Source organism: Lactuca virosa, chromosome 3 (assembly GCF_052849685.1).
Source record: "Lactuca virosa cultivar CGN04683 chromosome 3, Lactuca_virosa_CGN04683_v6, whole genome shotgun sequence".
NCBI lineage: Eukaryota > Viridiplantae > Streptophyta > Magnoliopsida > Asterales > Asteraceae > Lactuca > Lactuca virosa.
This window is the reverse complement of record NC_136428.1, coordinates 49,541,461-49,557,009: the sequence shown is the minus strand read 5'-3', so window position 1 is coordinate 49,557,009 and position 15,549 is coordinate 49,541,461.

Here is a 15,549-nt window from a genome sequence, read left to right as displayed (position 1 = left end):
GATAATGATAAATTTCCTTGATGATTTTATTGATTGAAGAAGTATATTAGAGAGAAATATAAAGAATGTAAGTACAAGTATCGTAGATAAGCTAAGTGTGTCTGTAGTGTGATGAATACATGTGTTATTTATAGTCTAAAAAAAAATAACAAGAAGTCCGAAAATTTTGGGATCCTCCGAGATCAGCTTATAGACGCTATTTGACTTGGTATTCCGGGTCTTTTGCATGATCAAGATGATTCTTCGTTCAGAATAAGTCTTTAGCTGACTATTTTTGCACATGTGACAAAAATAAAGAAGCATATAACCGTTATATATGTTAGGAAAATAAATGATAATAATTAGGATCCTGAAGTACGTCTAAGGATCCTGAGCTTTGAGGATCCTGAATGTAATTCTGGGATCCTGGCCCTAACAATTGCCCCAAAATTATTCATGCGAAATATTTTGAAGTTAGTTATCAATATTGAAAGGGATAATTTAAAAATATAAAAGATATAATATTTTGAAGTTTAACGGATAGGGTAATTTTCAACGATTAAATTTCTAGCTGTTGGAATAGGTCACATCAACCTTTTACCTTTGCATGATCCCTGTATAAATAGAACACCCAGCCCTATCGTTCTACCTTACTCTTTTAGCTCTCTGTTCTGACATTCATCAAATACCATTCGAATGTACTTTTCTTGTTTCATTTTCTTTTCGACCCTATTCAGTTTCGATTATGGTCAAGAAAACAACTCGATCTCGTGCAAACATCATTGTTATACCCGATGATGATTTCATAGATCAGAAGATCTTGTCTTATGAGGAAACTTGTACCTTCACCGATGATGATATTGAGATGTTGAAGTCGTCTGGAACTTTTCCTGCTCGCACCGTCTTTGGGGCTTTTGATGCTAGGATTCATCCTGATTTCATTTCTTCTACTTGGGTTTGTCTTCCCGAGTATGCTTTCACCCTAGGATTCTCCTACCCCTTCTCTGGAATCATTTATATATTTTTTGAGATCACAAAAATCTCGTATATTCAATTCATGCCAACAAATTGGAGGATCCTCTATTGGATTGATCATTTGAATTGCTCCAAGGATCTTTCCATTGGTCTAAATGAGTTAGCCTATGTTTACGATCTTACAACTTTTAGGAACTCCCGCTTTTTGTTGAAGCTTAAAACCGATAGATTTCCCCTTGTTTTGAAGTCCAAACATAATGACGGTGTTTGGAAAGGGAAATATTTATTCGTAAGACGAGATTCGATTCCTGATGGAATACTTTTACCACAATCCTAGATAAAGAAGGGTAGGACTTCATATTTTTACATTAAGGATCCTGACATTCACTTTTCTTATATTTTTTGTCACACCCTGTTAAAGCGGAACACGAAGGGTGAAAGGCTAAGGTCTCATAACACAAGGTACATAGGATTACCAACCATAATCATTGCGCATTTTATGTTTACATCGTATTTGAAACAAAATTACATTTTAGTTTGCTACTACAAAGTCTAATACATAACAAAAGAAACATCAATTGCAAATTCATGTTGACGTAATTTAGATCACTGACTGTTCCCTGAAAAGCATGCAAAAACGAGGGTCGACTATAAAATAGTTGGTGAGTTCACATGTTTGTAAAGGTACATCATTTCAGTAAGAAAATATAGATTTGTTCAACAAAAGTTCCAACTCAAAATGAGTGTTGAATGCCAAAGCACACCTTTCACAACCAAGCCTAACGACCGTTCTTTCCCCATTCCATCATGTCCATGGTTCCCATGATGTCAGTTCACGGAAATATGCACTCACGGTTCTGGGTGAGTGGGGGCTGTCTACCCCAAATAGTGTTATCCATAAGACCGTCGGCTCGGAATACGAGTTAATAGGTTGTAGTTCGGTTCTCGGGGACTTAACATACAAAGTTCATATCACAAAGTTCATATCAAGAGTTCATAGCATAAACTTCATAGCACAAGTTCATAACAGAAATTTCATAAAAGAGTATTGTTCCCAGTTCATCAAGTTCATTAAACAATATCGTTCCAAGTTCATTAATTTCATAAAATCATATCGTTCTAAGTTCACTAGGTTCATAAAACAAGGCTCAGCATGTTCACAAAATAGAGTTCAGTAAGTTCATAAAGCAAAGTTCCACAAGTTCATAAAATAGTACGGATAGCTCATAAAACAGTAGCATGCTTTCCACCCCAAAACATGAAAACAGTAAAAAGGGGGCTGTGAATACTCACTAGGGAGAGTTTGCGGTTCGAGCTTCGTGGTTCGGTGTTGTAGAGATCGATTTCTACTAGTGCCCTACGGAACAAATAGTTTCTAGTGAGATACAATTCACTAAGTCGTTATCTATGAACTACCAATCCTACTAGTGGTGTCGTAAAGTGCCCAAAGTTTATTCGGTTCATTATTGGTAATATTGAATTCATGGTGCCTTGTGTTCAAAAATCCATAAAGGAATTAAAATGAACTTCAAAAATTGTAAAAATTTATATTCTGGTTCTAATAGAGAGTATACGTGTCTAGAAATTTTATAGAGAATTTTGAAGGTAATTTGTTATTTATTTGTAGCTTTAGGTGCTATCCTCATTCTGTACATACATAAGTTCCAAAAATTTTCGGATTTTTATCTCATGTGTAAGTATTTATTTTGAAATTTTGGCCATTAAATCTTTATTTTTGTACAAAAATAAAGAATTTGTTCTAGCACTTGGGGTTTCACAGAACATCTACTAATAAGATGAGTTTTCATAAAAAGAATTGGTTTAGAATTAATTCGGAGCTAAATGGGGGTATTCAACTACAACAATGTTAGAAATGTAGCACTAACTAGTGCATGAGTTCCAAATGTAGCTGGAAGTTCAACAATTTTTGTAGAAACTTCTATAATGTTTTTGTTCATGAAATTTTAGTTCTTCTGAGAAAAATGTATTAAGGCTCTTTAAAGTTGGAAATCTTTAATAATGAGCGAGAGAGAGTGTGTGTGAGGGTTGTGTGTTGCCGAATTTTTGGGGTGAAGAGAGGCTTTTTATAAGGCTCTTTAAAGCTGGAAATCATTAATAATGTTTCCTCTTAACCATTTTTATAAAAATGATCTTTAGTTTTTATAAATATTCTATATATTTTTATAAACTTCCAAGAGTTTATTTCTTGGTTTTTATTCAAGTATTTTGTTTTTAGAAATAAGTCATAAACTTGTATTCTCTTGAGTTAAATTATAGAAATGATAACATATGGTTTGATTTTTATAAAATCAAATTTTATATTTCATATAAATGAAACAAAGGTTCATATATGAATTTAGGATTAGAAAATCCTTGGATTATATTTTTGGCTCAGAATTCAAATTATGATATGTGGATATTATTTCTAACTTGTAATTAAATCAAATTATGATTTAATTAAATTGAGTTCGCTAAGTACTCAAACTACTTAAGCACGTCATATTGAACATGTTTTGTGTTTAGTTTTGAGATTGAACTTTGGCACTTTACAACCTAGTTAGAGTATCCACATATCAATGTGACTGCTTAGTACAAGCTAAGTTACACTACTTGTTCTGAGGGATCTATTAAGTCACGATCTAGCTCAACTTTGTGCATCTAAAGCCAAGTTATGTGCACGCATGAAAATGAAAAGGTTCCACATGAGTCCTAACCTGAGTTTTGACGGTTGTCACAGTCTCCCCCAGTTGTGGGAATTTCGTCCCGAAATTCAACTGGCAGTACCACTGGTTCATATGTAGAAAATAGTTGAGGATATTTGTTCTTCATGAAATCCTCCTGTTCCCATGTAACTCAATTATATGCTTAGAATTCCAACAAACTTTCACAATCGAGATTCTACTTTGTTTAAGCTGCTTAACTTCCCAGATATTGATTTCTATTGGTTTCATCCACGGATTTTAGTCGATTATTAATTTGGAGGTCCTCGAGAGGTACGTGTAGGGATTCTTCCGCCAAGCACTTTTTGAGGTTTGACACATGCAATAGGTCGTGTATCGCACTAAGTTCTTCTAATTATCTCGAGCTTACATGTCACTAGACCGAGCATTTCAATAATATCGAAGGGTCCTACATAGCGAGGAATTAGTTTTCTTTTTTTTTCCAAAGCGTACAATTCTTTTTCATGGCGATACTTTTAAAAGTACTTTATCTCCCACTTGAAATTCCAACAGTTTCCTACGCTTATCAGCATAGCTCTTCTCACGATCGTAAGCACATTCCATTCTATCATGTGTTATCATGAGTTTATTGGTGGTTTCTTGAACTATATCAAGCCTCATTAATTGGTATCACCAATTTCCAGCCAACAAAGTAGTGACCCACACTTAAGCCCGTAAAGTGCTTCGTAGGTGAGCACATTTAACATTGGCATGATAGTTGTTGTTATAGGAAAAACTCAACTAATCGTAAATGGGTATTCCAACTACCTCCTAAACTGATCATATGGGATCAGAATATGTTTTCCAAAGTGTGGATAGTTCATTCACTCTCCCATCCGTCTGAGGATGATAAGTAGCACTTATGTTTAATCGTCTATCGAGGCTTTCTGAAGTGACTACCATATTTGTGACACAAGGAGACTCTTTATCCAAAATAATGGATGTAGGTACTCCATGACATACTATGATCTCATCTACATAAATTCGGGCAAGATTCTTCATTCAATAATCTTCTCGAATGGGAAGGAACTGTGCAGATTATGCCAATAGATCCACCTCTACCCAAATCAGATTGTGCCCTTTAGCAGTCCTCGTCAATCTCCAATAAAATAAATTTTAGCCACCACTCGGTGCTTTGAATACCTTATATATATTGTAAAAGGATCGAAATCATCGGGACCATCAAGCACTTGTAGTGCTAAAATTATTAATGGTTAAGGATGTGCATACATACTTGCTAGTGTGGAGACAACCCACAATTTGATATGAGCATTGTCCAAAATGCATGAAACATCCTCTACCACAAACAAGGTGCACTTGATAAGTTGGCTATGGAACATTAATATTAAAGGGTAGCGTTGTGACGATTCATGTGAATAAGCACAACTTAATTACCTCAAGACTAGCCTCTGTTAACGTTGGGTGAGAAGATGTAGTCTTGTAATTGCTACTATTATCATTTACTTGATAGTTTGTCCATTACCGGGGCAATAGTTAGCAGGTCCATTAGGGTTGGATAGCTAAATTTTTAAAGCATTCATGATTGGATCCTTGATAAGGACATGTATAGATAGAGTTCCAAGGGAAACATCAAGTCGGGGAGAAGATGTTAACTGAACAATGGGAAATACATCACATGTTGGAACTCTAACGATGACCAGAGCTCCTGATGTAAGAGTACGAAAGATGTGAATGTTGCAAACGATTCTCATGACGATGCTCTTATTTACTGTAGTAACGAGTCAATAGAGTTCTAATTAATAGTACATGGGGTGTCGCTTCCTTCTATTCATTTCATAAGTTCCATAAAGAATCCCAAGAATCGTTGGATTAGGTGTCTAAGCCCATAACTTGAGGTGCTAAGCTCTATTAAAGCCAAGATTCTACAAGCTACTACACAAGGTAATCTTCTAACTAGTTTGTATGATTCATATATCACCTTTGCATGCTAGTTAGGCTTCATGCTTTGGAAAAATGAATATTGCATGTATATTTAGAGAAAACTTGGATCCAAAGCATTAGGATTGTATTTGCACCATAGGGATGTTAGAGTACATAAAACCCAACAGTGGTATCAGAGCCTAGGGTGTTTTCTATTAAATTGATGTAATTGTTTGGTTTTTAAAGCTGAAAAATTGACATTTCTGGCCACTGACTGCTGGACTCGACGAGTCCTATGATTGGACTCGACGAGTTGGATAATCTGTTGATGAACTCGATGAGTGCCTTGCCTGACTCGACGAGTTGGATCATCAGATGGCAGTTTTTCTGAGTTTTTTGCCTGTTTTGGATTTGGGTCATTACCACAAACTGTTTTGGTTCATTAAATTTGATTTTACTAATATGGTAATGATTATCCCCATCCAATAAGATGATGATTGTCAAATTTTAAGATAATTAATTGATTTTGTGAAAAACTAATTATTTGTAGAATTTGAAATTATCTTGCTATATGATTAGTATTAGGTCAAATTGGTAAATGATAAATTATATGATAATTGTATTAGTTAAATTTGATCTAAATATTTCTTGAAGAGTTTCATAACTTGTCCTCAAGTTATGGAATATGAAAAGTCTCATTCATGAAACATTAACTTTTTAAGTTATAGAATTCCAAAGGTCTTGAAGAGTTTCATAACTTGTCCTCAAGTTATGGAACTTGGAAAGTGTCATTTATGTAACATAAATCCTAAAACTCAAGAGGTTTTTAAGAGTTTCAAAACTTGCCCTCAAGTTTTGGAATTTGAAAAGTCTCATTTATGAAACTTTAATTCCAAACCCTAGAATTTTAAAAGTTTAAAATCCAACCCTATACTATTATAATATTAAAGTTTAATACTTATATATATATATATATATATATATATATATATATATATATATATATGTGTGTGTGTGTGTGTGTGTGTGTGTGTGTGTGTGCATAAGACAAGTCAGTCTTACCGTTAGTAGGCCTCATTCACGAAGCTAGTCTATAAGGGGTGTTTAAGGAAGCGGCCTATAATATGACCGCCATTGGGTTTCCACTCTTACCCACCGTACTCTTGACTAGTGGAGGGTCGTTAGCCGAACGGGTAGGATAGGACATTAATCCTCATTAATAAGAATAATGATATAATAAAGTAACTAAACTTTTATAAATTCCCAATCTTAGTTACTTTAGGAAAAATGTGAAAATGGTGCTAGTCCATGGAAATTGCACTTAGCACCTTGCTAACTCGTTAGTGGAGCGTGTGTGGTTAACCGGCACACTAATTTGGGACTAGCAAGGGTAGCAAAGGGTATCTTGATGTTAATCATGGATCAATGGAGTGTGTGTCGTTTACCGGCTCATTGTTCAAGTGATATGTAAATTAAGAGTACCAAGCACATTTGCATGGTTATTCATATCTTTTTTGTGATCCTCGATATCCCCGTCACAAACTTGAAGGGCATAATCGAGATTTAAACATGCCATTGAAAAGATTAAATGAATCTCAAAGAATCTAGGAATTTCAATTCATTTAAAACCTAATCTTCATTTTCGTTTTTCATGGTGGAAATTGGTAAATCGTCATTTACCTACCTTCAAATATTTTACAATTGGATTACGACATCCCTCTTCCGAATTGTAGAATATTGTGTTGGGTCCTAGCCTTAATATTTCATTTGGGTGTTATATTAAGGATCCTTATCTAATCTAAACTTTGTCTTTCTTTTCATATGTCTACTTCAAACAATGATTCAAACTCAAACTCTTCTGGTTCTTTCTCCCTCATGAACTTATGTGGGAGGGTCATCTTTGATGGATCGAACTTCAATGATTGGATTCGAAAAATCCGCATGGCTATTCGCTGCGAGGACAAAGAATATGTCCTTGATAAAGAGCTAAATGAGATTGATGAAAAAACTGCTACTCCTGAACAGATTGCTGAATATAAGGCTCATGAGAGGGACACGACAAAGGTGTCGTGTATTATGATTTCTACCATGACTGTTGAGCTTCAAAAGTCTTATGAGGACTTTTGGCTTTATGAGATGCACCAAGACTTGATGGAAAGGTACCATCAAAGTGCTCGGTAGGAAAGGTATGAAATCATTGCCTCCATGATCACAACTAAAATGAAGGATGGAGAGTCCATCACTGCCCACTTGCAAAAGATGCAAAGATTTGTGGACCGCTTGCTGAAGCTGAATGTCAACTTCGATGAAGAGTTGGTCATTGAAATTATCCTACACTTTTTGCCTTCTTGTTATGATCAGTTTCGTATGACTTATCATATAAACAAGGAGGAGGTCACTCTAAGCAAGCTTCAAGGCCTTCTGAGAACTGCCGAAAGTAGTTTGAAAGGCAAGTCTGTTGTACCTACTCCTACTGCTACTGCCCCTATCTTGGCAATTGGACATGGGAAGGGAAAGAAGAGGAAGGCTCCTTATAAGAGCCACAAGGGAAAATCCCATGATGGATCCTCTTCTAGTGAGACCAAAGTTGGTTCTGCTAAACCCTCTTCAAATCCAAAGGAAGCAGAGTGCTTCCATTGTCATGAAAAAGGGCACTGGAAACGAAGCTGCCCCAAATACTTGCAGGACATAAAGGATGGGAAGATCAAGCCCACCTTCACAGGTATTTACACTATTCTGTCTAATAACTCAACACATGCTAATTCTTGGGTCCTTGATATAGGATGTGGTTTTCACATTTGTTCTGATTTGCAGGGTCTAAAAAGAAGTAGGGATGTGGAGCACGGGAAGATGAACTTGATCATGGGGAATAGGAAAGTGTCGCATGTCACCAAGATTGGAGTTTATTCTTTATTGATTAGTAGTGGGTTAAATTCAGAATTGAATAATTGTTGCTACTCGTCTGATATGGCGAGAAATATTATTTCCTTTCATGGTTTGTATGAACAAGGTTTTACATTTTCATTTAGTAATGAGATTGGTAGTATTAATGCTTATTATAATGGTAAACTTTATTTTGAAGCATTGCCTTGTAATAGTATATATGAAACTGTGATGGTTGTAGATAACTTAGGAAATAATGTGTTGCATATCGATTCGTCCAATGGTTTGGATAAAGCATGCTTATGGCATTGTCGTCTTGGACATGTCAACAAGAAGCGCATAGCCCAACTCCAAATGGATGGAGTGTTGGAGTCATTTGACTTAAAGTCGGATGACACATTTGAATCTTGTTTGCGTGGAAAGATGACCAAGTCACCCTTCACGGGTACTTGTGAAAGGGGTGAGGGTCTTTTGGATCTCATACACACCGATGTGTGTGGACCATTCAGATCCGCCACAAGGGATGCTAACCGCTTCTATGTGACTTTTACTGATGATTACAACATATATGGCTATATCTACTTAACAAGCATAAGTCAAAAACCTTTGAAAAGTTCAAAGAGTTAAAAAAAGAAGTGGAGAATCAATTTGGCAGAAAGATAAAGATGCTCCGATCCGATCGAGGTGGTGAGTATCTTAGTATCGAGTTCCACGACTATCGTAAGGAATTTGGAATTGTTTCACAATTGATGCCACCTAGGACACCATATCTCAATGGTGTGGCTGAGAGGCGCAATCGAACCTTGTTGGACATGGTTCGTTCCATGATGAGTCGAGCTTCTTTACCTATCTCATTCTGGGGGAATGCCTTAGAGACTGCCGTCCATATCCTTAATCTAGTCCCTACTAAGAAGGTTGCCAAAACACCTCACGAGATGTAGACAGGGAAGGTTCCCTTGTTAGCACACATCAAGGTTTGGGGTTGCGAGGCTTTCGTGAGGCGTGAGACTCACGACAAGCTCGAACCTTGTAGTGAGCGTTGTATTTTCATCGGCTACCCGCAGAAATCCTTTGGATATCTCTTCTATAGACCGAGTGACAATGTTGTCTTCATTACGAGGAGAGAGGTTTTCTGCGAAAGAGAACTCATATGCCAAGAGGACAGTGGGAGGAAAATTGACCTTGAAGAGCTTCAAGAGTTAAGTGATGAAGGAACCTCAAACACTAGCGGTCAACCCGAGGAGGAAACTGCAGTTGAAGAGTCCTTACCTCTGAGACATTCCAATAGAGTTAGAATGGCACCTAAGTTTTATGGTTTCCATATTACTACTGAAGGCGATACATTTATCAGTGATAGTACACCAGTAAATCTAGATGAACCCAACAACTACAAGGAAGCCATGGCAGGCCCCGAGTCTGCAAAATGGAAAGAGGCGATGGACAACGAGATTCAGTCCATGTATGACAATCAAGTTTGGAATTTGGTTGACAATGTACAAGGTCGTAAGACGGTCGGGTGTAAACGGATCTTCAATAAGAAGACTGACATGGATGGAAAAGTACACACTTATAAGGCGCGATTGGTTATGAAGGGCTTTACTCAAACTCCTGGAGTTGACTATGACGAGACCTTCTCACCAGTAGCGAAGTTTAAATCTATAAGGGTTATGCTAGCTATAGTTGCATTTCATGATTATGAAATATGGAAAATGGATGTCAAAACCGCTTTCCTTAATGGGAAGTTGGTTGAAGATGTTTACATGAATCAGCTAGAGGGTTTTGTAGATGCAAAACACCCTAATAGAGTGTGTAAGCTTGAAAATCCATTTATGGATTAAAGCAAGCATCTTGCATATGGAATCTTTGTTTCTGTGACATCCCCATTTTCACGGCCAGAAAAGACCGATTTTGTTTATGCTTGTTTGAAAATCAGAGTAACATTTTAAATAAATGTGTTGCGGAATTTATCCCAAAACAAAATATGATAAAAAATTATCAAAAGCATTTCCAAGGAAATGTATTTCATTAAAAGACTCGGGATGTCATGTTTGATACAGATCAAAAGCATAAACAGTACAACATAAGCCTTACTACATTATTTCGTATCTACAGGCCTATATCCGTAATCCCTCATCCAAAACATCACATCTATGCTCGAGCGCCACTACCTGTAATACATGAAACTGAGTGGGTCAGGCTTGGGAGCCTGGTGAGCACATAGGGTTTTCAACCCACAATAAATAAGTTTATTAATTTCATCAACCAACAATAACCCGATTACCCGTTCCCGTTATCCTCATTTTACGTCCCTAAACACCTATCATAAGGGACCTAGCCTAAGGATCATCATCAGGATGGACACTACTGCTAAGGGGGTTCCTCACCAATAAATGTCCTAAAGGCAACCATGAGGGGGATGGAGTACACCGGTGAACACATCGTTCACAAACACCTACAGGTTGCGAGCCTGCTAGCGTTCCACTGGACTGTCTAGAAGAGTTCGTGGTCGTCATCTATACTCCGCTAGATGACAGAATCAACAACAACAACATCGAGGCCTCTCATCATTTTATCACACATCGTCTATTACATCTACCCATGTTTTACCCCAACATTTTGTAGATATAAAATACATATACAGTTTAAATCATGAAAAACGTGTATAAAATCATTCATCCAACATAGACAGCAAGTACTCGGATAATATGCACACATAACACGTAATTTATAGAAAATACTTCATATCTATGTGTAAGATGAAAGTAACTATGCACTCACCTGAGAAGGTGGTGACTGGATACTCGGACAGCGCTTCGTTATCTCAAAACAATTTTTCCTTGACCAAAACCTAGTATAAATACCACTAGGGTTTAGTTTTAACGTTAACCGCGACTAATTAATAGTCTAGCTATTATTATTATTATTATATAAGCGTTAAATAACACTCAATATAACTTATAATAATAGTCCAAATAATTATTTTAAGGACCTAATAACATTAGTATAATTATTTAAAAGTTATATTAAAAATTGCGTAGGCGTAGCTCACTTACAGCGGATTTTAAAGAAAATCGGGCCTTGCTCGGAGCAGCGTTTCCGAACCGAAAGACCCTTTTTCTCGGGACTCCGGGAGCCTCGGGGCTTCCTTTGGGTGCTAGGGATTTTTCCTAGGGCTTAGGGGTGGTTTGGAGAGTTAGAGAGAGAAAGAAACTAGAGAGAGAATGAGAATTGGTGTGAAAAATCTGGAAACCCTCGCCCCCTTTTATAGCCTGCGAGGCCTCGGACTACGCTGGGCGTAATCCTTGGCTACGCGGCGCGTAGATCGGATAGGGTTGCCAGCTCGCACCCACTCTCGGAACCGGACAAGATCAAGTACGCCGGGCGTACCCAATTTCAGATGCGGGGCGTAGCGAAGGGGCGACGTGTCTCCATCCGAAGCGAAGCCTTGGGCAACAAGCAACGGCTCAGATCTTGCCACGTCATCACATTTTCGCAAATTCGACTACAAACTTTAAAAATTCGTAACTTTCGCGTACGAGCTCCGTTTTTAACTTTCGGTTTAACATTTTCTACGACTTTCGTTTAGATCGCTAAGGCTAAAACTCGCTCTATCGTAAATTCACTATTTACGCTTCCCGGTGTTGTGCCGGTTCCGTCGCGAAACTTCGACGGGTCATAACTTCTTCGTTATAACTCGGATTTCGGCGTTCTTTATATCTCCGGAATCCTTGTTTCGACCACTACAACTTTATAAAAGGATATTGGGTTTATCTCACACTTTAATTTTGACGCTTATTTTTATTCTTTATTAATTATACATTTATAATTAAATAATAAGCATATATATTCACATAATTCACAAAATACTCAAATATTTCATCTTTATTACATCAAAAAAGTTACAATAGTTGACCTAGACTATTACATCGTCTAAAATGCTTAGCCCCGAAACCCGGGCGTTACAATTCTCTCCCCCTTAGGATGATTCCGTCCTGGAATCATGCATCAGCAAACAGATGCGGATAGCGACTCATCATGTCATCCTCTGTTTCCCAAGTGAGATTCGGCCCATTCGAATGTTTCCAACGGACTAGCACTAAGTCGACCATCTTGCGTGGTAACTTCTTAGTTTTACGGTCAACAATTGCCTCGGGCTCTGTGATCAGCCTGTTATTCTCATCCATCCTTAACTCTGAGATTGGAATTATGTCGGGAACTTCTCCCGTGAATTTCCTCAGATAACACACATGGAAGGTGTTATGAATACTATCGAGTTCTTTGGGCAATTCCAGCTTGTAAGCTTGGTTCCCAATCTTCTGAAGAACTTTGAACGGTCCAATAAACCTTGGACTTAGCTTTCCTCGTTTTCCGAATCTTATAAGTCCCTTCCACGGTGAGACCTTAAGCAAAACCGAATCCCCAACTTCGAAGGTCATCGGTCGTCTTTTCTTGTCAGCATAGCTCTTCTGACGATCCTGAGCTGCTAACATTCTTTCCCTAATCACCTTCAGTTTCTCAGCAGTCTCATGGACTATCTCGGGGCCCATAAACTGCTTTTCTCCAGCCTCAAGCCAACAAGACGACGTACGACACTTCTGTCCGTATAAGGCTTGATAAGGTGCCATCTTGACGCTCGAGTGGAAACTGTTGTTGTAGGAAAATTCTACCAGAGGTAAGTGTTCATCTCAGTTACCTTGGAACTCGAGGGTACATGCTCTCAACATATCTTCAAGCGTTTGAATCGTTCTTTCGCTCTGACCATCAGTCCGCGGATGGTAAGCCGTACTCAAACACAACTTCGTACCCAATTCCTCTTGTAGACTTCTCCAAAACCTTGACGTGAAACAACTATCACGATCTGATACAATTGTCAGAGGAACACCGTGAAGTCTTACCACTTCCTTCACGTAAGCATTTACAAGCTTATCCATAGACCACCTTTCATTGGCAGCTATGAAGTGTGCACTCTTAGTGAAACGATCCACGACCACCCAAATCATATCGTGTCCGTTCTTCGTCCTGGGAAGTTTAGTCACAAAATCCATGGTGATATCTTCCCATTTACCCATGGGTACAGGTAAAGGTTCTAAACTCCCATACGGTTTCTGATGTTGTGCCTTAACTCTCGCACATGTTACACACTCGGCACATACTTCGCAACATCGAGCTTCATCGTCGGCCACCAGTAGTAGGGTTTTAGGTCCCTATACATTTTTGTGCTACCGGGATGAATCGAGTACATGGTCTTGTGAGCTTCTTCCATCAGAAGATCTCTTATTCCTCCCGTCTTAGGTACCCAAATCCGATCTTGGAATACCTTCAGTCCTTGACGGTTTGTACCGAATACCAACGTCTTTCCCAAACGTTCTTCTTTTCGATCATTCTTTTCTGAAGCTTCTTCTTGAGATTTCCTGATACTTTCCACAATCGTCGAGACAACTTCTATTCTCAACGCTGTTGGCCTTTTCCTTTCAAGATTGACTTTTCGACTTAGAGCATCAGCAACAACATTTGCTTTACTGGGGTGGTAAAGTATCTCACAGTCGTAGTCCTTGAGTAATTCTAGCCAGCGTCGTTGCCTCATGTTCAATTCCTTCTGATTAAAGATATACTGGAGACTCTTATGATCAGTGAAAAGCTTGCACTTCGTGCCATAGAGGTAATGCCTCCATATTTTCAAGGCAAATACTACTGCTGCCAACTCCAAATCATGAGTGGGGTAGTTCTTTTCGTGCTCCTTCAATTGTCAAGATGCGTATGCTATCACCTTTTCTCTTTGGGTCAGAATACAACCCAACCCGACTCCAGATGCGTCACTATAGACCGCGAAGTCTTCAACTCCATCGGGTAGAGAAAGAGTCGGTGCTTCACATAACTTCTTCTTTAGCTTCTCAAATGCCTCATCGTGTTTCTCACTCCATGAATATGTAGCTCCTTTGTGGGTCAACGTTGTCAATGGAGCAGCTATCGAAGAAAAGCCTTGGATAAATCTTCGGTAATATCCGGCTAATCCTAGAAAGCTTTGAATCTCCGTGGGACTCTTTGGACGTTCCCACTTCATTACAGCTTTGATTTTTGCTGGGTCAACCATTATTCCCTCCTGGTTAACCACATGACCCAAGAATTGGACTTCTCGGATCCAAAAATCACACTTGGAGAACTTTGCATACAGCTTCTCCTTCTTCAAGACTTCCAACACTTCTCGTAGATGCCTGCCATGCTCCTCTTGGCTTTAGGAGTAGATGAGAATGTCATCTATGAACACTATCACGGACTTATCGAGGAATGGTTTACAAACCCTGTTCATCAAATCCATGAATGTTGCTGGAGCATTGGTTAGTCCAAACGACATAACCAAGAACTCGTAGTGTCCATATCTCGTTCTGAACGCAGTCTTCTCGATATCCTGATCTCTCACCTTCAGCTGATGATATCCTGACCTAAGATCGATCTTCGAGAAATAGCTCGAATCTTGCAGCTGATCGAATAGGTCATCAATCCTTGGCAATGGATACTTGTTCTTCACCGTTGCCTTGTTCAGCTCTCGGTAGTCTATACACATTCTCATGCTTCCGTCTTTCTTCTTCACGAATAGTACCGGAGCTCCCCAGGGTGCTGAACTAGGTCGAATGAAACCATTGTCCAACAACTCCTGAAGTTGCGTCATAAGCTCATTCATCTCCGTCGGTGCTAATCGGTATGGTGCCTTTGCTATCGGTGTTGTACCTGGTAACAAGTCTATCCGAAATTCCACTTGTCTATTAGGTGGTAATCAGGGAAGATCTTCGGGAAAGACTTCCGGATAATCACACACAACCGATATATTCTGCACCTTTTTCTTTTCCTTCTTAGCATCGATTATGAATGCCAAGTATGATGCACATCCCTTGGACAACATTTTTTGGCTTTCATCAGGGAGATGATTCCAGAATTTACTCGGCGTTTGTCCCCGTACACCATAAATGGCTCTTTTCCGGGTGGGTTTACCCTTACTATCTTCTTTCGGCATTGAATCTCAGCATCGTTGGCGCTAAGCCAATCCATTCCCAGAACGATGTCGAAACCGTTCAATTCTATGGGTAACAGCTCCTCGTGGAATTCGTTTCCGTTT